The following is a 26,229-nucleotide window of genomic DNA, read 5'->3' as shown; positions in this document are numbered from 1 at the left end:
GAAGTACCGAATTGCAGTCTGATTTGGGAGTAGTAAAGAATTGATTTTATAGGGTTGTTGTATGGATTAAATGTATGAATATGTGCAAGGCTTTAGGTCAGCATCTGACACATCATTTACATGACCATCATTAGAATTACCCCACAGAGGCTTTGGTCATTTAATGGAGGCTCTTTTGTTTATTCTGTCTGTTTCATTCTTGATTACCTCACCCATGGTCCTCGGGACAAATATGCAGATCTAATGAAGGCTGCAGACTTGTAAGACTAAGAAATGGATGTAATTTACTTTTGCAGACGCCTAGCACCTGTCACCTGATGCATGAAAAAGGCAAACTCACATGAGTGGCAAGGAAGTCTGTTAGGCAAATGATGGGAAGATATAGGACAAAAAATTGGCACATCCCTTTTGGAGAGTATCACATGGCATTAAGCATGCAGGAGAATGCTTTAGGAGAGCTCTTTTTAAGGAGACCAGCCCTCAGAAAGAAACATTATGCAAGCAATGTCAGCTGATACAGTGCCTCTCTGTTGTGAGAGTGGGGCCTGACCTAATCAGGGGATGCTTCCACCACGGAGTTTTGCCATCTCGTTACCTTTGACCACAACAGATGCTGCTGTTTTCTGATCAGTGTTTTCCCTGCTCTCTGGGAGCAAATGTCAGTGGAGGAGTACAATCTGACATCAGAACCATTATAGGCTTATCTGAATTTGAGCCCCACTGCCCAAGCCATATGCCCTCAAAGGCAGAAAGTATACCGTTGGCATGGAGATGGAGTAAATTTGTGTAAAATACCCCCTATCAACAGTGCATAGGTATATATATATGCTTGCAGGCATTCCACTGCTTAAGAAGGATGGGAGCCCACATTCATTCATTCATTTTAGAAATATTTACTGAACACTTACTTTGTGGCAAGCAATGTGCTAGGTGCTGAGGATCACAACAGTGAACAAGATACTCCTGGTCACTCCACTTCTGAAACTTATATTGATTGCAGTTGGACAGATGTTAAAAGTAAAAGGAATGCAGAAACAAGTAACTGCAGCTTGTAAAATATGCAATGAAGGAAATAAACAGGGTGCAACCATGAAGAGTAATGGACAAGAGTAGCCATACCATAAAATGTATTGCCGTTCATGCAGAGCTCACTTCACTGCTAGTATTATTATTATTATTATTATTATTATTATTATTATTTGAGATGGAGTTTCGCTCTTGTTGCCCAGGCTGTAGTGCAACGGCACAATCTCGGATCACCACAACCTCCACCTCCCAGGTTCAAGAGATTCTCCTGCCTCAGCCTCCCGAGTAGCTGGGATTACAGGCTTGGGCCACCACGCCTGGCTAATTTTGTATTTTTAGTAGAGATGGTGTTTCTCCATGTTGGTCAGGTTGGTCTCAAACTCCTGACCTCAGGTGATCCACCTCAACCTCCCAAAGTGCTGGGATTACAGACCTGAGCCACCGTGCCCAGCACACTGCTGGTATTATTAATTGTATCTGTCCATCCATCCATCCATCCATCCATCCATCCATCCGGCTATCCATCCATCCATCCAACACAATGTGGTAGCTAAGAGCAATCCAAGGTGGACTTTGGCCTTGCCATTTATTAGTTATGTGACTGTATAATTTGCTTAACTTCTCAGTTTTCTGACCCATGGATTAGGGATAACAATTATATCTACCACAAAGTACAGCATTACAATTTAAATAAGATAATGCTGTTTGCTCATCCCCTGGCACATCACTCAATGCATGCTAGCTATTGTTGTTATTAGCATTCATTTCTTCACTCGGTGAAGAAATATTTACTAAGAACCTGTAAGTGCCAATACTTTGCTAAACATTTCAGGATGAGGGGTGAAATGGAGGACAAACTCTAATCATTTCCCTAAAAGTGAGTATTTATGGTGAACCCAAGCAGAGGCTTTCCCCTTATTTTCTATGAGATGATCCAAAAGTCATTGTTTATCACCAAATCCCCAAACACTAGCTTCTAATTCCTATAAGACAGAAAGACAACTCACGGGTTAACCTCACAGAAAGACAGCTCACGGATGAAACGGAGTCAGTCAGACAGAAAATCACCACCAGTCTCACCTCGTGGCTTTTAAAAATGGGGCTGTGCTGAGACAGGCAAGTGGCTTGGGAGTTCTGGAAAGCTGGATTCTGATTCTGATTTGGCTGAGCCAGAACCTCACAAGCCTCAGTGTGCTCACTCTCCCTCTCTAGTTATCACAACAATTCTATGTGATAACACACTGTGGAAGCTCTGGCGCCACACAGAAGACTCTCCAAGAATGTCTTTTATTCCTTCTTTTAGTTCTAGCCCCTGCTCTGACTCTTTGTTTGAACCTCTCTGGGTCCCTCTTCCTCTTGGCTCACACTGGAAGTAGGATTCCAGCAGGGGTGGGTACAAGGATTGAGTCTATCAACAGATGTGGAGGCCCTTTGAAAAGGTGAAAGGGCCATGCTGTGTACGGTGTTATTATTATTAGGTGGGGGAAATTACCCACAGGGTAAATATTTCTGTGAGATGAAAAATCAGAGATGCAGATGGAACCTTACAAGGGAACTATTTACAGCAACCTTTCCAAAGACCGAGACTATCCTCTGGCAGGCACTTTTCTCACCCTCTAATTATGGAAGTTTGATGGCGTTTATCAGTAGGTGTCCAAATCCTAAGTAACCAACTTGCATATTTGATGTGGTGTCAGACAACAGGCATGAGGCATTGCCTCTTGCTCCTCAGTGTCTTCTTGCTTTGAAGTACTTACTCCCTGAAACAATTTTCTAGTAACTGCTGGACTCTGAAGGGAAGGATTTTTTGCAAATAAATACATTTGCTAATTAAAACTTGCCCTTTAAAGACTCACATTTTCTTGACCCCACTATATGTTTTCTTTTCCTTATAACATATCACAGAATCAATAAGGGCAATGCAAACATCTTTAATATGTACAGTTTCAACAGCTCTCATAATGTATCTGCCTCCATAAGAATGCCCTCTCCTCCTCTCTAGCCCAGCTAAGAATTTCCCCTGATTTGCTAAATGCCTCCTTGTTTCACTCTCAAAGATAAATCTCAAAATGCAGTTACTCTTCAGGAGGAGTGAGAAGGGTGGATTGAAAAGGGATAAAGTCGGGGAGTGGGGGGAATGATCATAGCCATGTCTTTGTGTTTTTTTAATGGCAGCTTTAAAAAGTTTTTATAATGGAATAATGAATGTTTACAGTAGGAAGATTATAAAATACCAGAAAAAGTATAAAGAAGAAAATATATATTACTCATAACCCCATCACCCAGAGGAAAACACGGTTAATATTTGGCATTTTTTCTTCAGACTTTTCTGCAAGAGGGTTTTTATGTAGCTAATAATTTTGAATTCTCTTTTAAAATATTATATATGCCAATACTAACTTTTTTATGGCATGAAAAACTGCAAGAACACTTTCGAGTAGCTGCATAATATTCCAACAAAAGCTGTCCTCCAATTTACTTATTTTATTTGACCATTTAGGCTGCTTCCATTTTTTTCCCATTATTACAAATAATGTACTGTCATTATATCCAATCTCCTGTTTTTCTGGGTAATACATAGTTCAGGTATTGTGCATGGCCACTTTTTTGCTATAATGTCAGAGGTGAGCATTTGCTACAGAGACTGGCCTGCACAGTCTGAAGTATTGACTATCCGGTTCTTTACAGAAAGTGTTTGCCAGCTCCTCCACTGGGAGGTGAGCTCCCTGAGGGCAGGAACGGCACTCCATTTATCTTGCTGCTGCTTGTTTCTTGCTGGTAGTAGGCACTCTATAAATGTATGTTGAATAGGCTTGAAATGCAGTGGATTGATTTGTCAAAGATGAGTGCAGCCACATGGCTGTTCTGGCTTCCCCAGCTTTCCTCTTGCTGTGTGGCCACTTTGTGCCCCAGTTTTCTCTCTACAGAAAGAAGATAATATTATCTATCTTGCTCAGTTCATTGGCTGGCTATTTGGAGGTCTTAGGCTGAATTTTACAACTAGTGTTTCCTATGGCACAGAGCAGCCATATAGGAGAATCTCAGGTTAGCTATAGAGTTAGATTATAACATGGTAGCAACTGACCTTTTCTTCCCCCTCTAAAATTCTCCCTGAATTCTACTTCCTCCTGAATACTCTTGACATTGCAATGAGTAAGTACCACCTTCCATTGAGATATCCAAGCTTGAAAACTGAGTGTCACTTTGGGCTTCTCCTTGCTACCCCCATCCAATCAGAAACCAAAATCATCCTTAATCTCTCTCAAATCTCTCCTCCCTTATCTGGCTTCACTGCAGCTGCCTTAGTTTACCTAAATGACCGACTTATTCCTGCCTCTAGTCTTCCTAAGTCACCCCAGTTAATCCATTTCTCTACACTGCTGCCAAATTATCTTTTAAAAACACACTTAAGATCACATCCTTCCTCTTCTTAAAAGGCTTCATTAATTGTCTACCCTACTTCTACCCCAGTACCTGAACTTTCAGGATGTTTGGATCCTTAGCCTCCTTCAGGTCCTGTCAAAATCCAATCCTAGACTCTAGAACTCCTCTAGACTCCTCCAAGACCCTCCCCCAATATGTCCAACTCTGCTATGAGTATCTCATGCTTTTGTCCATGTCATCATACTGTTACCTGTACCTAAAAAGCATCTCCCCTCTTTTCATGGTCTAGCTAATTCCTTGCCCTCAAAACTCAGCTTGAGGCCAGGTATGGCGGCTCATACCTGTAATCCCAGCACTCTGGGAGGCCTAGGTCAGAGGATTGATGGTAGTTGAGACCAGTCTGGGCAACACAGTGAGACCTCATCTGTAAAACAAACAAACAAAATTAGTTTGGTGTGGTGTGGTGTCACGTGCCTGTGGTCCCAGCTACTCAAGAGGCTGAGATGGGAGGATCACTTGAGCTCAGGATGTTGAGTCTTCAGTGAACCAAGATGGCATCACTGCACTCCAGCCTGGGTGACAGAGTGAGAAACTGTCTCAAAACAAAACAAAAAACAAAAAATTCTCAGCTTGAATGTCACCTCCTATGGGAAATCTTCACTTACTCCCAACAATTCCATTGGGCATCCTTCATGATTAGATTCAGGTTATTCATGTCTACCAGGAATATCACAGAAGTGATATGTCCTTCCAGTGTACTATATCAGGGGCCACATGGTGTCTACTTGTCACATTCCTGGTAATACTGATTTTAATCACTCAACATGGAGTCTTTCAGGTTTTCTATTGAAAAGCTACTATTTTCTGCTTTGAAATTAATCAGTATCATGTGGGCAGATACTTTGAAACTATATATATTTTTTGTTTCTCAACATACTTTTACCTACTTTTACCCACTACTTTTAGCATCTGGGTCTCATTTTTCTCACTGGTCAAATGAAATGCATAGACTGAAAGTGGTTTGCAAAATTATCACTCTCAAAGATCCCTTTCTTATACTCCCTGTCTTGGATCTCCTGTAGTGAAAGAAGTTATCCACCAAACCAATGTTACTCCTTCAGGTACATGTGTCTCATTTTCTCAGTATACATTCATGAAACATGCCTACTGAACTGTAAGCTTGGAAAACAAGGCCTGTTTGTCTCACCACTGAATGCTGAGACCTATCACAGCACCTGCCACAAAGTAGGTGGTCAACAAATATTTGTTGAAGGACTAAATCTAACTGCCAATCACAGCTGATGCCCAGCATTTGATGTCTGCAGTGAGGACACAAAAGGCAGAGACTCGACATTTTAGTTAATCTCAGAGGCTTTGTCACTGGTCACTGTACACTTATCATAAAGATTTTAAAAATAGATTGGACAGATTGTGTGGAAACTTCCCACCCACCCCAACCCATCCCTGCCTTTCTGAGATGCCCTAGTTATGAGATGTTGAAGGGGCATTCCAGCACCCCACGTTTATAATCTGTGATGCCTTTATAATCAGCATATGGCAACTGGCTAGACAGTCTCCTCACCACACAGAAGAGTTTTCAAAATAGCCTACCCCTCCTTTCACATTTATGTGAAATTAGCATTGTCACATTTCCTCCTTCATTAACTACTTTAGTTCAGAGAGACACAGTGTAGCAGAAGATCATGAAGGAAGTTGTCTTAAAGAAGGAAACTAACGTAAATTAAGCATCTCATATACACCCAGTGCTTTCTTTCCATTGTTCTCTCTTTTAATCCTCACCACAACTGGTGAAGTCGGTATCATCCATTTTATAGATGAGAAAACTGAAGCCGGGTAAGGGGAAATAGCTCGCACTAAGTCCTACAGCCAGCAGGCAGCAGGGCTGGAGTGGGAATTCCTCCAGTCTCTTCCCCAAAGCCCTTCCAAGTTGCCACTCAGTCAAACTACCACTCTCATCACATAAAAATGCCCTTCTCTTGGAAATGAGCTTGCCATCACGATCCAGACATTCGAGGGACAGAAATCTCTTGGACTGCAATCACTGCTATTTTTTAAGTGATTGTTATCACGACTCAGTAGCTGTTACCATGGTTTTGGGGAAGTTGTCCGAGGAAGGAGAGCCTTGCTTTGGGCATCTTGCATGCCTGAGGAAGGAACTCAAGATCTTAGCTCTTAATTACCTCTGATTGTGCTGCAGTAGCAACTTGAAAGAGACCGTCCCTAGAAAAGTGTTGGGGTGGGGAGTGTGGAGTAACATCCAGCGGGCAGGCAGAAGGGAGGCCATGGGCCCCAGAGAGACCCAGGGAAAGGCGAAGAGGAGGGAGAGGAGACCAGACCCTGCTACGGGGACCCTGGAGAGAATGTCAAAGGAGGAGGAAAGAGAACAAAAGGCAAGAAGAGAGGAAGTACAAGGAAGTCCAGAAAGGAAAAGAGAAAGTTTCAGAAAGGGGGAGAGAAAGCAAGCAAGGAGGGCAAAAGAAGAAAGAGATCAAGAAAGATACGGAACCGAGAGACTCGGAGAACTCGAGAAAGCAAAGGAGGTAAAAGGAGAGAAGATGGAGAAGGCGGCGGAGAGGAAGGGGGAAGGAGAGAGAGGAACCGAGACTGGGGTGAGGGAGCGGCCGCGCGTGGCCCCCGGAGAGGCGCCCATCACCTGCGTGGCGCCCCCCGGCGCCGGAGGGCAGCCCTGCTCCCAGCGCCCGTGCGCCGCGCGGCTTGCCGGCCTCATAGGATTGGCTCCCGCCTCCCATTCATGTAACCTGCGTGTGCGTGTGCGTGTGTGTGTGTCTCTCTCGCTCGCTCGCCCTCTCTTTCTGTGTGTAAGAGAGCGAGGGTGGGGGACGGAGGCAGGCAGGCGAGCAGGCAGGGAGGGGAAGAAGAGAAGGGAAGCTATTAAACACACACACACACTCACACACGCGCGCGCACACACCCGCCCCAACCCCCCAGAAGCCTCGGGATTGCAGCTGTTTCATGTGGGGCAGCAGTGCTGGCAGGGACGCCGGCCGGGAGCGGCCGGGAGCGGGAGCCGGGCGTGCGCGCGCGGCTGGAGGCTTGCTGGGGCTCCGCTCCCCGCGGGAGCTATTGTTGGTCTCGCCGGAGCTGAGTGCAGAGCCCGGACCTGCTCCTTCCTGGGCGCCCAGCTCCGGCTCGCGGAGCAGTGGAGCCGCGACGCCGAGAGAGAGAGGAGCCACCGGCGCGGCGCCTTGCCTCCCTGCCGCCCTCCTCCCGGCTTCCCCGGCGGTAGCAGCTTGCAGCCACGGTAAGGCGGCGTGATCCGCTCTACGGAAAAGCGCCTTGGGGACCGCGGCGACGCCTCGCCAGCTCCCTCGTCCTCTGCACTGCTGGCCCGGGCAGGGTTCGGGTAGCTCATCCGGCTGCCGAGGGCTCCGGGAGATGTTTGCCTGCTCCCCTAGCCCGAGAGGAGGGAGGCTAGGGCGCGGGTGGTCGAGGGGCAAGCTGGTCTGGAGCCCCGAGCCGCCGCAGCCCCCGGAGCCCGCCGCGGACTGGAGCCTGGGAGCAAGGGCTGGGGGAGGGCAGGGAGGTGGGAGGCGGGTGGGAGGGAGGCGGCGCGCCCCAGGTTCGTCTGCCTCTCCCCGCTCTCCTTCCCCGCCCCAGCCCCATCGCCTGCAGCCCCTCTGCAGACCAGCCCGCCCCAGGCTCCCGGCGGGCGCTGGAGGAGCCCGCGAGGCAGCGCCGGGCTTCAGCGGCTGCAGCCTGCCCTGCGGGGCAAGTGCCGGCTGCAGCAGCCCCGCACGGGCGGTGGTTGGAGCTGAACCCGGACATGCGACCCGAGCTCCTCGCCCTCTGCAACCCGTGGGTCGCCCGCGTCTCCTCACCGGCCGCCCGGCCGCGGTATTGACGTTCGTCTTGGAGCCAATTGAGGCTGCAGCCGCCGGATGGACGCTTGGAGGGCTCCCGGGTGTGAGTGTGACTGTGTGACTACTCTCACCCCCAGCTTCGGGAAATGTGCCCAGGGTTGAAATGTGATCACCGAGCTCCTTAGTCATTTTAATTGCCATTTTTAAATGCGGTCGTTACATTGGAGGAGCAGACGGGAAAGTAGTGGGGTGGCGTGTGTGTGTGTGTGTGTGTGTGTGTGTACACACACGCCAACAGAGGAATACACAACCAACTACTTGGGTGAAGGGCAGGGAGTTCAACTAGTGAGTCCTTCTTGGCGGGGTGGTCGGGCGAGTTAGCTGCCTGCTGCCCGCCCCTTCTCTGCCTGCCCCCGCCTAGGCGAGGTTGGAAAGTACTGGAAATTCAACTGCGTGATGCTTAACTTTGGAAATTGGCTCCCCTTTCAGGGCAAAACGTTAAGGCGATTTATGCACCCGCGTCCATGTGGATAAGTGCATTACTGTTCATTTGGGTGAGGAGCCCTCAACAGTACCACGCCAACCCCCCACCCTATCTCTAACTCCCTCCTACCCCCTAACCCTGGAGAGAGGGTTTATAGAGATGCAGTTATCCGTAAACCATCAACGCACTGAAAGGGGCGCAGGGAGGCAGCCAGGGTTTTGCCGGAACCTGCATGCTGGCTTGGTGTTTGACTAGCACACGAGATCACCCTGCTGCTTTGTAGAAGGTGGCAGTGGGGCACGCTCGGGATTCCGATCGCCGGGGTGGGGGGTGGGGGGAAGAGGGTGCCCATGTACTGAGCTCTCAGGACGCGTAAGGAGAGAGATCTGCCGAACGGCATCGCGGGCAATTACATAAGCTGCTCGGTGATTACCCGGAACTGTGATGCGAGCACCCGGTTCTCGAAGGACAAGCCTTAAAGTTTGCCTGCTTGGGGAGTGTAAGTACCGGGGCGCCCCCACCCCGGCCCGGGTAGCTAGGATACGCCTCGCACCACGGCGCCCACTTGTGCGATGGGCGTAGGGTGCTGATGCTGCTGTCCCCAGAGAACCGGTTACCGAGGCAAGGACTCGGTGGGGGCATCCGGAATTGATCGCAGAGGAGGAGTCAGTCAGAACTCAGGTTTCGTTGAGTCTTCAGAGCTCTAAGTCTTCTCTCGGAGGTGTTGGAAGGCCTTCCAGGGAACGCCGTTTTCAGAAACTGACTTGGTGTCCTGTGGAGCCCCAAAACCCCTCTTTTCCGCCCTTCCTGGGCGCCCCTCCTCGTCTTTCACACCCTGTGCCCTTCGCGTGTTTAGAAACCTGCCCGCGGTGCCTGGTCCCCCTTGGAGATTCCCAGGCAGCCCAGCCATCCAGGCCCAAGCTGGCAAGGGGTTAGAGGGAGTAGAACGCTGGCTCCGCCGGGCTGCCACCCTTACCTACACCTATTCCTGGTTTCCTGGGCTAGCCCGGCGCTGATGGGGACGGGATGGGGCTGGGGCGGGGTATGGCTTCAGTCCCCTCGCCTCTCCCCTCTGCAGACAGCAGTTTGCTTCTGTTGCGTTTATTCTCCCCGTCTCGCCGCTTCCCTCCAGCGCCGCAGCTTGTGTATCACGTTGATAGGCTTTGATAGAGAAACCACAGTAAGAGTGTGCTTTTAAATCTTAATTTTCGTCTGTAGAGGGATAAGCCACCCCAGCCCTGACAGAGCCGTGGGGAACGCTGAAGTCTGGGACACATTGGCCCTGAACTCCTCCCTTCCCCCTAGCCCGCAGTCAGGAGATGGTGGTGTGCATGGGTGGGGAGTGTTTTGTTTTTGCCACATTCCAGCGTCCTGAAACCTCTTGTCCCCTCCCACTGAAATCCCCGATCTGTCTGAATCTGTTCCGTGCTGTAAAATAAATCCTCCCTCGCGCAGACCTGTGGGGCCCTTCGGATTTCCTGCCGCTGCCATGATCCTTAACAATGCGATTGCAAAGCCAGTGCTCGACTGGAAAAAAATCCCCAGGTGCCAGCCGGCCGCGCCTTGACCTTGCTGAAGGAGCCTTTAACCCGGCTGCCAGAGGGGCTCTGGTCCAGCCGCGGGAATCCAGGAAGAAGAAGGGCGCCCCGGAGGCGGCTGGGTTCGCTCCCAGGACAGGGCGGGAATCGGGTCGCCCCGGGGACGGCAGAGGGGGGGAGGGGACGGGACTCCGCCGCAACCTGTTTGCCGGCGCGCAGGGCCCGCGCATCCCCACTCCCTCGCCCCGGCCCCTCGTGACCCGCCTTCCCCGCCGGCCTCCAGTTGTCTTCGGGGTACCGGAGTCGGCCGCGACTCCCTCGCGCTCTGCGCCGGAGTCCGCGGGACACCACCAACTTTGGGCTCCTCGGTGGCCGGAGCAGCGGTGCGAACCAGCAGGGCGGCCGTGTGGGCGGGGCCTGGGCGGGAAACTGGAGCCGAGACTACAGCATTCCAGGCCAGGTTCCAGCCGCAAGCGCCGCACCGCACAGTGTTGAGTCCGGGCCGCGCCTTTCTCCCCTCCCCCGCCCGGCCGCGTTCCTCCGCACTCACAGCGCGCTCCGGGCCCTCTGCGCTTCGGCTTTCAGCGGGAGCCCTTCTCGTCAAAATTACGAGGGGTGTTTTCACTGGTGGTGACAGTGGGAACTAGTTTTCTGCGCGCCTGTGTGTGTGTGCATTTGTGTGTGTGTGTGTGTGTGTGTGTGTGTGTGTGTGTGTGTGTTGGGGAGCAGAGAGATTTGCATCAGAGGCACACATAGCGCAAAAAACGGGTTTTCCCTTTCCAGGTGTTCTAAGGGAATGCTGAGGAAGAATCCGTTTTCTCTGGTGAGGGTGTTGTCGGGAAACCCTTACACTTCGTGGAACTGGACCTGTTGGAGCTGATTTCCTAGAGTGAACGGGTGTCTCCCTTAGCGGCACCTTGCGTGCAGTAGGTCCTTGGAAATGTTTGGGGAACTGAAAGTCCTCAAGAGATTCAGCCAGGGCTTAGGGCATAGATGTTCGTGTGCTTTTAGGGAAGTAATTCGGGGAAGCTTTTATTCCCAGCATGTGTCTTGAACTGAGGGGAGGGCAGGTTGCGGAGGGCTTGTGGAATTGCCATCTTCTGTGGTGGGGAATCGGGAAAGGGATCGGGGACAGAGAGCTTCGGTTTTCTAGAAGGAGTTCTTGGATTATTCCTCTGCTCGCATCCTGTTCTCATCAAGGCCTCTGTTTGGGGGTGGAGGTAAAGTGGTGCAGTAAGCCGATCGGTCACCCTAGTAGACCGACCTTGACCAGTGCGAACCCCAAGGGGCAGAACTAGTGCTTGGTCTGAACAAGAACCATCAAAGGATAGTTCTGTAGTGAGTGGAGTGGCCTAGAATATGAGCTAGAAGGCTAGGTATTAGAGTAGAGGGTTCCCACGGACTCTCCTCCAATAGAATTTGATTCTATTTGGTATAGTCGCCTCAATCTTTGGTGGTTTTGTGGGAGTAAAATGATAGGATGTGACTTTAATCCCTTAACTATTGGGTTGGAATCATGGCTCTGTGACCTTAGGCAAATTGTCTTTGGAGCTTCAGTCCTCTCCCCTGTAAAATGGCACAATATTGTTTAGTTTGCAACATTGTCAGTATTAACATCGCTAAGGCCTCTGGCGTACTGTGGTGCCTTCACAGATGATTGTACCCTTCTACCTCCTTATCCCTTTCCAGGAAACATCCTGCATTTGTTGGGTGGGGACTGGGCAGAGAAATCAACAGCCCCAAAAGAACCACTAACCTTGCATCCAGCCTATTTAAAACCAGCTTCAAATGCTTGAAATGAAAATATCTTTTCTTTTCTTAGGAAAGTCATTTCCAGTTTTGTTAGAATTTGTGCTTCATGGAGTCCCTTTCTCTGACAGAGTTGCATCCTCATGCAGATTGGCATGTCACATAACCCAATATTTCCAAATCAAAAGTTACAAATAAGGGAAAAGAAGGTGATTAGGAATTAAAGATTGTTGGGCAACATAAGCCAGAGACTCAATTTAAGATGCCAACTCACGCTCTAATTGTGCTAGAGGTTGAAGGAAAATGAGATTTGATAAGCACCAGTGGTGCAAGTCTCCACCTGGGTACTTAGCCCCTGTCCTGGTCTAACAAATAGCTACACAGCCCCAGCCCAAACCTTCTGTAGTTCCTGTCCCAGTACCTTCTCCCACATCCGTTAATCTAAAAAGTTAAACAAAAGAACAATAGGATTTAAATCATCTCCTTGCAGATTAGATTCCAAGAACCTAGCAGGGTAAATCAATGTCAATTCTAGATTTAAGGGGCTGATTTTTACCTGCCTTCTTACATGGTCTATCAGCTTGGCTTTTATTGTAACTGAAAGCTGAATCACTCCATCTTTGCTTTGCACTGACAGATGGGCTGTGGGGGCCACTTTGAAAGTAACATGCCCCAGTTCTCAGGGAGCCAAGCAAACACAGATCCCTGAATGTTCTCTATAAGGAAAATGTCTAATGAAACAATGTAAATATGTGTGCCGATTGCTCCCTGGGTTATATATTTATCACTTTTTTTTTCTTTTACAGTCTTCATTCTAATGACCAAAGTAATATGTGCTCACTGCAGCAAATTCAGGCATTACACAGAAAAGCAAAGCCAAAATGTTACACCCAACATTTTGGGTTGTACCTTGTGACTTTATGAATGTAGAAAAAATGATGAGATCCTAGTATAATGTTTTGAATGCTTATTTTCATCTAATGATAAAGTATGCAAATCTTTTCATGCTCTAACTTTTCCTCCTATGGTGATATTTGTAATGCTACATAGACCCCCAATGATATAGTATGGCAGATATAATTTAATGAGTACCTAATTTTTTGACTTTGTGTTTATTTTTCATTTTTTATTATAATAAGACTGTAGTAACCATCCTTGGAGATACTGTGCAGTTTTAGTATTTCCTTAAGATAAATTCCTAGAAAGTAGCATTTCAGGGTTAAAGGCAGATACCATACTAAAGCTTCTGTCACACATGAAAAGCAGTTAGGTAAACCGTGATGTCTCCTTCATCTTTTTAACCAGAATATGGCTATTTACTTTGCAGTCCCTTACAGGCTTGGGAGCCCAGGTGGTAGAAGAAGGCAGGGGTGACCGTCAAACTTCAAGCAGGGAATTTGCATAATTTTGAGCTGTTCTGCTGAACTGATACACAAATTCTTTTTCCAAGAACATTTTTCTTCCCTGGCTCTTGGAATCATCACTTTCTGGAGTGCTTCAGCCAGCAATGGAGTTGAAATATGTAAATATGTTCCTCAGCATTGTAGGTGGGGCTGGCTCCATGGTGAATGACAAACAGTTCCTCGGAGAAGAGTGTGTGTCTTCAGCATTTGCTGAGGCTGTGGATTTCCCCCTCCCACCTTTTTCCTTCCCTTTGGTTCAGAGGCCTTAAACTGGCCTGGGAGATCTTACAAAGCAAACAGTTGAGACTCTACCCCACAGCTTATCTCCACCTGCTGTATGGCATTTTACTGGGAAAAAATCAACCCAACGGAGTCTCCCTTCACAGTCCCAGGGCACAATCAATCAATCAATCAACATGTCTACATGCTATTTTGAAAGTGGAAATTGTTAGGCATCTTGTCCCCTCCTTGCGTGGTTCAATCCAATCAGAGGGTGCTTTTGCCAGTCCCCCTCCTCATGTGTGGGATTTCTGTGACCCAGAAAAGATACATTCCCTTGTAGTTAGATAGCTAGTCATTTAACAAAGAATTCAGTGGAACCAGTGAGGGAAGTCCGGTCCTCCCATTTCCAAGGTGCCCCCATGCTCAGCAGGAGACATGAGGAGTTCCTTTAGATCAGGTAGACAGGTCACCTCAGGATTGTTTCACAGTGTGGTCACCACAGAGGGAGCCCGCTCTGTTGGTTGACTCTGACTTCAGACAACAGTTTAGATGCCGCTTTGATACTTATGCCACTCTAGTTTCACTAGGGAAGGTGAAGGGAGGTTTCTATTCTTTGTCATGTTCTGAACATCAAATCAGAGCTTTGCTTTCATTTGGAAAACAGAAAGGAAAACAGGCCATATGGGATCTCCAGAGCAGTGGTCAGCACCCCAGTTCATTTTCCTGTGTGTTCTGCACTCGCTTTACACAATGGCAGCACTGTAGCCTCACCCAATAGTGCAAAAGGGTATCAGAGGCAATTGGTTAATCATTAAAATCCTTAAGAACATTAGGTTTTAAGAATGTTTTCCTTTGAAAGTCGTTTTTCTCGCTGTGGGATGAGTGTTGATTTCTGAAAGGCTGGTCTTGCACCCCTTGAAAGTCAAACAAAAGGGTTGCAGTTAGTACATTTATGGCTTTGGGTAAACCTTGCCAATTCCTGATGCCACTTTTCCTCACTATAAATTTGGGTTGGGAGAAGCGAGTGGTTTCCATGTTTTGTTAAGTTAGTGCAATCTCAAACTCTAAGGTGCACACCCCTAGTTTTGGAATCTTGTTAAGATGCAGATTCTGCTTCAGTTGGTCTGGGGAGGGGCCCAAGAATCTGCATTTCTCGCCAGCTCCCAGGTGCTGCCATGCTCCTGGTCCATGGTCCACACATGGAGTAGCAAGATTTCAAGCTATCTGCTGCTCTGACATTATTTCAAAAAGTAATAATCATGATCCCTGGATGTCAAGAGGAGTTGCTTATATTTGTAGAATGGCACTATAAAGTGTCCATTCTTTCATTTTAGATTTGGGGAATAATCTTTATTTCCGCAGACAGTGGAAATAAAGTGCAGAGAGCAGAGTCAGTCCTCTCATCCTGTAGTCGTATAGGAGATGGAAAATGAGGCAAGAACAAAACGAACACATACTCAGTGTTTTCTGTGTATCAGAGAAACTGAAGCTCAGTAAGGCTGAGCCCAGGGTCACACAACTAGAACTAGCATTTGATGATAGGCCTCTCTGTCTCCTAAATCCTTATTTCTCCTAGAATGGCAACTTTGTAACTTTCAAGAATGCCACATAATTAAAATTGATAACTTAGCAAAGCATTTTCCCTTTAGAGGTCCTTTTTCTGGGCCTACTTTGAGAGTGGATCAAGACATGTAAAAATTTGCATCATTATCATGTAAGCAATTAAAGTGCTTAAGAGCTTAAAAGCAATTTGTTCAAGTTGGTTAAATATCCACCCTCCCCAATCTTGTTTGTATTATTAATTTACTCATCAAACTGTGACATCAAAACTATTGTGAAGGTAGATTTCAGTGTCTTCTGTTTGATAGAACCTTTTAAATGCGAAGGGCTTGTATTGATGAGGTCCACAGTGAAAGGATCCAGTTCAGGGTGAGTCAGAGAAACCAGCTTTTTACTAAACAAACCCAGCTCTGCTTTGGCCTCTGGATGAGAACTGATTGTTTAAACGTTTTATTAACGTGCAATTATTCTGAGAACCAGTCAGCAATGCAGCTCTTTGCAAACATTAATTAGCTGATCCTCACATCATCCCACATGACAGATAAATAGCATTAACCTTGCATTTGAGAAAACAAATGGACACACACAGAAGAGGGAGGAAGAGGGCAGCTCTTGCCTTGAAAGAAATATGGTAGAAGTAGGTGGAATTAGAGGACCGCGTGAGTTTTTTACTTTATCATATTTATTGAGAAACACACTAGATAATCTAGAGCTATTCTATACAGTATAGGAGTCACTAGTCACATTTTAAACTAAATTTAATTAAAATGAAACAAAGCTAATCATTTATTTCCTTGCTTGCATGAGCCAGATTTCAAGTGCCCAAGAGCCACATGTAGTTAGTGGTTGCCATACTGGATGGTGCAGTTACAGAACATTTGTGTCATCGCGAGACATTCGATTAAGGCTGGAATTTTAAAAAATGCAAAGATCCTTGCCATTATGAACTCCAATGTAAAATTTCCTAAAACAATAACTGACACATGGCAACTACTGAGTAACTCAAGTTCTGGTAAAGATCTTTGGGCTAATGGTTAGGGACCCAGCTTCTGGAGTTAAAGGACTGAATTCAAATCGTGGGTGTGCCACGTACTGAATGTATGACTACAGGTAGATGACTAATTAAATGATGTACGACTATCGGCAGACTATTTGAATGCTCTATGCTGATTCATGCTGCTATTTTTCACTTGTCTTATTAGCTAAGATTATTTTTAAGGCAGTGTTGGATCCTGGAGAGGGTGCTGGGAGACAGGTACTCTCCTTTGCTGCTGGTGGAAATGCAAATTAATATACCCTTTTAGGAAAGCAATTTGGCAATAACTGTCAGTAGACTTCGGAACACTTATTCCCTTTAGTCCAGTATTCTGATTCTAGGAATCTAGCCAAAGAAAATAATCAGAGATGGGCAGAGAAGATTTAAGAATAAAAATGTTCATTGCAGTGTTATTTATAAAAGTGGGGAAAAAGGTAAACAATTGGATGGAATAAGTAAAGTGTGGCCGAGCCTAACAGCGGAATATTATTCAAAGATTATGTGTTGTTTTGAAAATGTGTTTTGTGACAAGGGAAAATGCCATGATAAAAATTATGTTTTAAAAAATACTAAGTGCTATACTGCTAACCCCCAAAAGTATTTTTAAAAGTAGATATTTGTTTAAGCAGGACTAGAGAAATAAAGTACTGAGTAGTAACTTATGAATTAATAGAATTTTTGATGGTTTGGGGAAGATTGTTTTGACTTTTTTCTTTATTAAGTTTTGTGTTTTATTTATTTATTTAATTTATTAACTGAACTAACCTAAGAGAATTGGCAACTGTGTGTCCCTGTGCTCTTTCTGCTATAGAATGCCTTAGAGACTCCTAGCTGCTCCAAATCTGTTTTTTTCTAGCATGTTTGGAACTTCTGGCTTATCTATTCTAGACTTTGTCTGCTTTCAAGGCCTAGATGTTCTTTCTAATGTTAAACCTTAATTCCTGTTTATGGCTATGTAAGTACGTTTCCACATGTAGTAGGTGATTCTGACTGAGCAGCGTGGGGTATTGCAAAAGACGTCAACATCAGAGATGGAAAGAACTAGGTTCAGGCCCTGAACTATCATCACCTCCTTGCCATGGGACCTTGGGAGACCCTTCTGTGCCTCAGTGTCCTCATCTATGAATAGGGAAGCAATAGAATCTATCTCATATCTCATGGCTGTGTGGATTGTGTTCACGTCAGTGGGACATCTGGCACATGAGGAAACGTAAATGTCTTCCATGCCTGGGGTGCAGCACCCTCTAGAATGTACACTCCTTCAGTGCTTGTACCGCTCTCTTGAGATTGTAGGATCATCACTCTCCCGAAGAGGGAGAGGAGACATCATGTGGTTACTCAACATGACCCCTGCCATAAGGGGACCTGGACAGAGCCGGGACCTGGACAGATGTCTGACAGACTCTGAGTCTTGTGCTCTCTCTGGTACAGGTTTGGAAGTTCTGTTCCCACCTTGCTCGTTGTATTTTGCTTATTGGTTTCCCTGGGCTGCCCTTCATTGTGATGCCATTAACCCCTCAACATTTCCCAGCCCTTTTTTTTTTTTTTTCAGGTTGAATGATTAAAACAAATATGCCTAACTAAAAAGTAGTCCTACATTGCTAAGTGACAGCAGCCAAGCCACATTCCAGGAGGAATGTAAACTGCTCACTAGTGGTTCAGCTCACTTTTTGCCACCTTGAAACAATGTCTCCTCCCAAATTTCACCTCTTGGCAGCTTGAAAGAGGCACTAAATTTGTCATCAGCTACAACCCCCAGTTCTCTCACTTTCTATCTGTGGGACCTTGGGCAAATTACTTAATGTCTGTGTGCCATAGTTTCCTTGTCCATAACATTGGGATAATAATCAGTCTTGGGCAGGGTTGTTGCTAGGATTATCATGCAAGAATCTTTGTGACAGTGTTGTGAGTCCTTGCCATCCTTGAATCAGCATCATTATTTCCAAAGCTTTAGAAGTAATTTATTGAGGTACCACTAAGTCACTGCTTCCTTTTTCTCTGCTACTGATGGTTCTCCCATATATTGCAGTTAAGTAAAATGCTTCCTAAGGCCATATAAGACAGTGAAAAAATGCCAACAGGTTTTGGGTTGAATTTTCTGCTTTGCCACCTACTAGCTGTATGCATTCAAGCAAGTTCCTTAGATTCTCTGAGCTTCCATCATTTTTTCAGTTAGAAAATAGAAAATAGAAGTGTCTACCTCCAAGGGTTGTTGAAGTAGCTTGGGTAGCGCCTGATAATCGGTGTCTATGTGAATGGTAGCTCCTGGCATTGCTCTTTTCCCCACTATCTCCCCATCGCTCAGCCGCTGGTCCGCTGGCTCCTGCTTCTGGATCCTGTCAATGCAGTCCAGTGGTGGGTGCAGGTGTTTATTGGGGAGGAGGCGGGAGGGGGAAGGATGTGGATGGCAGGGTCTATAGGAGTCTGTTGCAGGTTATTTCAGGTCAGACTCTGAGAGGACCCCTAGCTTCCTTGCCCCCTGAAAATAAAGTTGCCTGTAGACATAGAAATACCAAAGGGCTCTAGATTTAGACAGCAGATCCTGGCTCAAATTCCAGCTCTGTTTCTTTGCGACCTTGCACCAGCTTGATCATGTTAAAAATGAGAATGATATTCTCCCTGTTTCTCTGAGCTGCTGTCAGGCACTAGATTTAGAGTTACTTGACCCTGACTGTGCATTAGAATCACCTAGGTGCTTTTTACCAAAGACCAGCACCATGCCCCCACCATGGATTGCTCGACAACTGTGCCAGGTGGGACCTAGTCATCAGAACTCTGTAAAGCTGCCCAGGTGATTCTAAGGTACAGCAGGGCTGAGAAATGCTGCATCGAATAGAGCCTTACTAAATGTTAGTTTCCTCCATTTTCAAAGCAGCATAAAGGGATCTTATATTGAGTAATTTATGTATGAGGTGAGTGACCTAATTTGTTTGAGCCATGGGACCACAGATATGGTAATCAAGGCTTCTTTCCCACCCCTGCCCTCCTTTTTGGCAAACTGGGGCATTTGGGTCAGAAAAGTGGCCTTACTCAGCCTGTCCTCTTCTCATTCCAACACAGCTGCCTTCTGAGTGCTGGGAAAGGCCTGGCCCTTGCCTGGAGATGTCATGATAATCCTTTGACCTACTTTTGTTTCTTTTCTGTTCACTTCTGGGCTGTGCTCCATTAACCATTCATGCACAACCCTCCACCAAGCTGGCAAGTCCTCAGGATTCTTCAGGTGGAAGAGGGAATGCTCGATTTCTGCCCACATCCTATAAAATGCTTATCAGATGATAGTAGCTTTCTAGGGTTAGTGTCAGAGACTTAGCATGACCCAAAGGCCTGGAGGCTCTTCACTTCTGCATGATTTGGTGATTTTGCATCTCTTAGACAGTAGATTTTTGGTTGAGAAGTACTACTCAGCGATCTGATTTTTTCTTGAGATCTTCTCAAACTCACCTCAAACTGGGGAAATGTGTTGTATTTTGGAGAGGGCTTTTAACATTTAATGTGCATAGGCACCACCTGAGGACTTATTAAAATGCAAGTTCTAATTCAGTGGTTGGGGAGCATGGGCCTGAGCTCCTGCACTTCTGACAAGCTTCCAGGAGATGTTGATGCCACCAGTCTAAGGCCACACTTGGCTTAGCAGAGCTCTAAGACTTTGGTCTTCCTTCCTGCTTCTGCTTCATTGAGTGAATGGAATCTGTCAGTTTTGTGCAACTGTTTGTCAGTATTGTTGTAGCCTCAGTGGAGGCAATTGTAGTGTGAAGTAGACAGAGTAAATAGTGGCCATTATCATCATGCCGTGGAAAGATTCCAGTTCCAGGTATTATGTTGTACTCTTCAGGCTTCTTTTATATCTTCAAGCACATTAAGCCTCATGGCACATTGTGGAATAGGCAGTGATTTTTATTACTAGGATAAGTATTACTTCGAAAATTTTATAACATTTATTATGTTTTTGTTTAATGTGGTTTTCTTCTGATTATGACAATAATGCATGTAAACAAGGGAAAATTTAGGAAACCTAAGATAACACAGAGAACAAGAAAAAATAACCCATAATCCTGCCATGGAAAGGTAGCTTCTCCTAACCTTTTGGTTTTCTTTCTGTTATAGTTTCTATGTAAAATCCTAATTCTCACCACTACCCTCTCCCACCATAATTTGGAGCACATTACGCACATTGTTTTGCAACCTTAATCTATCGCGATCATTTCCCCATTCCATGAAGTTTTTCCTCCAACATGATGTTTAATAGCTATGTAGTATTCCATCATAAGGATACACCATTATTTATTTAACTAATTTTCTACTGTTGTTTTCCATTTCTCACCACCATAAATAATGCTGAGATCAACATTTTCATATATTTGTCTGTTTATTTTCTTCAGTCCAATATCTTTACTTGAAATTTTTAGGTCAAAGATAATGCAGCTTTTTAAAGCTTCTGACAATGTGCTGATCCATGATGGGCCTGTGGAAGCATGGAACCCAGACCAAGTTCCCTCTAGTCTGGTAGCAGTTTGGCCAGGGAAGTTTTCATCATTCTTGTGTTGTGTAGGGAGTTTCATCATTCCCATTTCGTGTCACCAGGATACAAAGGTGGCACTGGAGAAGCCCTGAGCAGACAGTCCCCTCTGCCACTTCAGCTCCTGGTTCGTGTGTGCTATTCGTGTGAACTGCATCACACTGGAGTAGATGCTCATTAGGTCATTAAGATTGATCTAGACCGTATCTTGCTTCCTGGATCTGTGAAGGTATCTGCAATTTTCAAGGAGAGAGGAAAAGGGGAAAGAAAGGTACCAATACTGTGTCTATCAAACTCTAGATTCATATATCCAACTGCCTCCTTGATATTTTTATTTGAATAATCTCATATGCGTCTCATACCTAACACATCCAAAACTCATCTTCCCTGAAAGACCTGCTTTACTGGCAATCCTCCCCAGCTCAGCTGATGGTAACTCCATTCTTCTGGTTCATAGGCCCCAAATTTTGGAGTCATCTTTGACTCCTGTTTTTGTTTTCATACCTTATAGCTGAACTGTCAGGAAATCATATTGGCTTTGCTTTCCAGACATAACCTCACAGCGGACCACTCTTCATGCTCTCCACTGCTACCACCTGGGTTCACCCCTGATCTTCTCTCACCTGGATGGTCACGGGATCCTCTTTGTTGAATTGTGTGAGGCATTTGGCCTATATTGTCTCCTTTATTCACATGGAGCTGAGTAAGGTCTTGTTAGTCCTCATTTTCCAGAGGGGCCACAGGGACTCAAAGACTTTAGACATCTTGCCTGAGGTCACCCCACCAGTGAGTCAGGGAGCCAGGGTCCCTACAGAAATCCACCTGGCCTTAAAGCAAATGTTCCTCTCCAGGAGGTGCTGGTTGTAAGTTCATGAGCCATGGAGGGGATGGGGAACTTGAATATCTTAAACCTGGTGGCAGGAACAAGATACACACCATCTTTTGACGTCTGAACTTGTTAGCTAACATTTTTAATAGAAGATGTTTATCCTCTTCTCACATCTGCCTGCACTGATGACCAAAGCCTTGTATCAAGAATTAATTTTGGAAGGAGATACTCCTTCATAGCCTACCCCTGAAGGTGGGAAATAGTGTGAGGAAATTCATTCTAGACCAAAGTGTGGGTGATGGTCTCGAGGCATCAAAGTAGGTTTCTAAAAGACCCCCACATTTCGGCATGTGTTTGTGCACAGGTGTGTGGGCACACACCTATAATTTATAGCACATTCCTAGAACTTTTTAAGTTAAAGTGTTGGCTTGTTCACTTTTATGGTTGTTATTTCTTGATCTGTTGTCGTCACATGTCTCACTGTTCTTTCCCCTTAAAAATCATGGAATTGAATTCATTTCTTCAGAAGTGGACCCCAGAGGCAAGCAGGCAGGCAGAGACCAAAGAGATGTCACATAGCTTATACCAGAGGGGCGGGAGCCAGGTCCATGTGAGCAGATCCTGCCACCTGAGATAGATAGGCCATTTGTGCCCCTACTGTGTGCTAAGAGGCACCTACTGTGTGCTGAACACAGCAACTCTGCCAACAGTCTTGTTATGCTCCATCACTGACTATATGAATAGTGTTGCCAGGATTTGAATTTGGATCAGTCTGGCTCTAAGTCTGTATTCTTCTACTTCACCTTTCTGGGACTCAGGAGAACATGGCCAAGAGTTTAGGGCTAGTCTCTTAGTAGCTAAACAGCAGTCTTTCCCCGAAGGCTGCAGACACTGAGATGGGCCAGGGATGTGGGGAGAGCTGGCTTTAGTTCAGCATCAGCCAGAACATCCCAATTGGACAGCTTGTGAAGGGAGTGAGCTCCCTGTCACTGGAGGAGGGTAAGCAGCGCTGTCAAGTCTATTGAGAAGCTTCCTGCAGGGGGTGGGAGATTAGACTCAATGTCCTCTTGAATGGTTCAGTTACAGAATGGCTGGGTCCTTTGGTGGACTCCTCACCTTGATCCTTAGCACCGTTATTAGGTATGTCAATTAATCCAATCAGTAAGGGCTTGCTGAGTGAACTGGAGTAGATGTGATTCAAGACAGAAAAGCAGGAGGGTATGCCACTCAGATCTCAAGGCACTTAGGATACAGTTAAAGGTACTATTAAGACATTATCAGTTGAAGAGTCAGACTGACCTCAGTTTAAATCTGGGCTGAGCCACAACTAGACCAGGCTTTCTCAACTTTGGCACCCTGGATTTTTTTTTTTTTTTTTTTTTTTTTGAGACAGAGTCTCATTCTGTCTCCCAGACTGGAGTGCAGTGGCATGATCTTGGCTCACTGCAAGCTCTGCCTACCAGGTTCACACCATTCTCCTGCCTCAGCCTCCAGAGTAACTGGGACTACAGGCACCCGCCACCACGCCTGGCTAATTTTATGTATTTTTAGTAGAGACGGGATTTCACCATGTTAGCCAGGATGGTCTTGATCTCCTGACCTCATGATCTGCCCACCTCGGCCTCCCAAAGTTTTGGGATTACAGGCGTGAGCCACCGTGCCCGGCCTTTTTTTTTTTGGAGATAGGGTCTTGTTCTGTTTCCTAGGCTGGAGTGCAGTGATGTGATTAGGGCTCATTGCAGCCTTGACCTCCTAGGCATAATTGATTCTCATGAGCTTAAATGATTCTCCCACCTCACCCCCCCAAGTATAAGAGCTGGTACTACAGGCATCCAGCCATCATACCTGGCTAATTTTTGTTTTGTTTTGTTTTGTTTTGTAGAGACGAGGTTTTGCCATGTTGTCCAGACTGGTCTCGAACTCATGAGTTTAAGTGTTTCTCCTGTCTTAGCCTTCCCAAAGTGCTGGCATTATAGGTGTGAGCCACTGTACCTGGCCAACTTTGCCACAAATGACCAGATAATTCTTTGTTGTAGGGGGTGTTCTGTGAATCAGGGATGTTGAGCAGCATCCCTGGCCTCTATCCACTAGATTCCAGCCCCTCCCCCACCAGTTGTGACAACCAAAAATGTTGACAGATATTGCCAAAAGTTCACTGAGCAAAGACTTGCCAAGATTGTCCGTCCCTGGTTGGAAGCCACTGGACTAGCTTGTATGACTTTTGGCAGACAAACTAAACTCTTGGTCTTAGTTCCATTTTCTTTAATGTGTGGCAGCAATACCTACTGTAAGAATGAAATGAGACAGGATTAATCAAGCTTCTACCAAGAAGCCTGGCACAAAGTAGACAGACACATCTGAGAAAGAACCCTCTCACCCAGGTTAGTTGGGGAGGCAGGGAAGCTTCAAAAAGTGGGAAGCATTTGAGGTCAGACTTGAAGGATGAGAACATATTTTCCAAAAGGACAAGAAGTATTGTGATTATTATTATTCCTCCTACTTCCTCTACCCTTACAGGCCTCCTCTCACTGGCTGGTCCCTCCTTCGTCTCTCCTATAAAAATCAACCAAAGGGACTCTTCTAAATCTTCAGCTTCTGGAAATAGGAGATTTGGGTCTGGCCTCATGGTTAACCCTCCCTGTGCTTGCTGCTCCAGCAGTGCATAGACCCGCCCCCTTGTTCTGGAGCAGGCCAAGAATGACCCCTGTTCCCCCATCTTGTTAAGTATAAATCGGAAGTTTGTACCCATGCAGTTTCCCTGAAAAAAAAAAAAAAAAAAAAAAAAAAAAAAGCACTGAGTAAGCATTCAGATCTGGCTTGAACAAGACAGGAGCTACAAATGCAGTTGAATATTTCATGAGGACCCTTTCAAACCACATGCTCTGTTCTTGTGGATGGTATGGGGGAGGGAGCACAGGCTGCAAGTCAGACCATCTTAGTTTTAGCCCTGACTCTTCAGTGGAACTTTGCGGTAGGAAAGGTCTTCACTTCCCTGGGTCTCGGTTTCCTCATCTGTACGATGGCAGGGGTGGGGGTTGCAACTGATTTGGGATTTATTGTGAGGGCTACAGGAGATAATACAGGTAAAGGATCTGGCAGGGTGCCTGGCACATAGTAGGTGCTTAGTCAGTGTTACCTCTCCAGTTAGAATCTTCCTGTTCTCTTCCCAGAATTTGTGCTTTTAGGGACAGCATAGTCTTTCTGGATGACACAGGCCAGTGGCATGGGACTCCTTGAGGGACTGGGTTTAGGACAGCCTCCTGGCCTTCTCCTTTTAACTGAAGCTTTGGGATTGGGCCTGGCATCCTTGGAAAGCTCACCAGTTCGTCCCCTTTAGAAGACAGGATATAAAGTATTCTCTCTGTTTCAAATGGCCCAGCTGAGCATACTTTCAGTTTAAAAATACGTCAGAAGGCTGTTTTAAAATGTAGAGGTGATAAGCAAATATCTGCCTTACCTTTATACAAAGATGAGTGATTAGAAGAGCCAAAATAGAAGCCCAGAGAGGCTCTGGGCCACAGTCCCTGCCAGAGGCCCAGGCCCAGCCTCGGGTCAGACCCTCCCTCCCTCTGTTCTACCAGGGAGCCAAGGTTGCTGTAAGGAAAACAAGAGGAGTGTGGTGTTTTGTAACTATTTTTATACCTACATCAGACTTGATGTTAGTGCTTCTGAATTATTTAACATTTTTCTTTCTCAGTTGGCCTCTCCAGCGAGTTTCTCTCTCGGGGTGGAGAGAGTTGTTTTATAGGCAACCATGGAGGCAGACAAACATTGACTGCAGGGCCTCTGCTTTTTTTGGGGAATGACATTCTTAGGTATCCTATTATGAATTAGGGGCCTCATGTTAAACATAGGTGACAGGTATGATACGTGGCAGGTATCTTGTCTCCATGTTACAAACAGAGAGGCTAAGTAACTTGTCAAAGACCACACAGCAGGAAGTGAGGCAGTCAGGATTCAAACTCTGGTCTTTCTTACTGTAGAGCTGGTGCTGCTTCTACTGAGCTGGACTACTGCTGCTCTGTCCTTTACTCTGTGTGTGTGTGTGTGTGTGTGTGTAAGAACCAAGTCGGTGATTTGATGTGGTACTCCTTAAGCTAACAGGCCCCTGTCACTGTTAGCTTAAGGCCCACAAACAGCGTGGAGGTGAACAGAGTTGAGAAGATGAGCCTCAGAAGGCTGAGCACTGAGAAGCAGGGATGTGGTTCCCTTGGTTATCGCATCCTGAGGGAATGGGAAGATTGTCGTAGCCCTAGCAGGAGGTCCCTTCATTGTACTTTGCAGGCGCCACGTGTGGGGTGTGGGTTAAGAGCCCTTCTCTCACAGTCTAGCCACACTCTTGAAAGGGGTACCTGCACCTTGGACCTCATTGAAGGGGGTGATGATTGGCAGCTCTAAACCACCCCGACAGCAGGAGGGAATGAACTGGACTCTTATCTGCTGCCTCTCATAATTAAAGTCCATCATAGACTTTTAATGGGCATTTTGAAATAGACATCCTGGTTTGAAAGGAATCCTACTGTAGATCGAGATCAGCCTCCCCGCAGAAGCACTGTCTTGCTGATAACTGTTTTTTTATTTCAGAGCCAGGGAAGATTACACATTTTCCTTGTTCCGTTCCTTTAGCTCCTATTTAATTA

General features: G+C 46.2%; 1 protein-coding gene and 1 long non-coding RNA gene across 20 annotated transcripts in view; one reads left to right on the top strand and one right to left on the bottom strand.

The window, feature by feature from the left end:
- Positions 1 to 3,495: 3,495 nt before the first annotated feature.
- Positions 3,496 to 6,743, bottom strand: LOC135967080 (uncharacterized). 2 transcript variants are annotated; one of them, XR_010580941.2, is made up of 3 exons: positions 6,612 to 6,743; positions 4,752 to 4,834; positions 3,496 to 3,947 (listed from the first exon to the last, which is right to left on the bottom strand). It is a non-coding gene; the product is annotated as an uncharacterized lncRNA (long non-coding RNA). The 2 variants fall into 2 exon arrangements; XR_010580940.2 differs by having other exon boundaries at positions 6,518 to 6,647.
- Positions 6,744 to 7,416: 673 nt separating this feature from the next.
- The window catches only part of TENM4 (teneurin transmembrane protein 4), a 791,957-nt gene continuing 773,144 nt past the window's right edge, over positions 7,417 to 26,229 (top strand). For 14 of the 18 annotated variants that reach the window (XM_065528783.1, XM_074014900.1, XM_065528781.1 and 11 more), the window contains exon 1: positions 7,417 to 7,693. The gene's annotated coding sequence lies outside the window, so the exon portion shown is untranslated. Of the gene's footprint in view, positions 7,694 to 8,071; positions 8,356 to 9,160; positions 9,236 to 26,229 lie in introns of those variants that run through there. The other 4 variants (XM_074014896.1, XM_015435541.3, XM_074014898.1 and 1 more) reach the window with 2 other exon arrangements.

Source organism: Macaca fascicularis, chromosome 14, assembly GCF_037993035.2.
Source record: "Macaca fascicularis isolate 582-1 chromosome 14, T2T-MFA8v1.1".
In the NCBI taxonomy this organism is placed as follows: Eukaryota; Metazoa; Chordata; class Mammalia; order Primates; family Cercopithecidae; genus Macaca; species Macaca fascicularis.
Note: the sequence above shows the minus strand (reverse complement) of the source record. Positions and strands in the feature narration are given on the sequence as shown.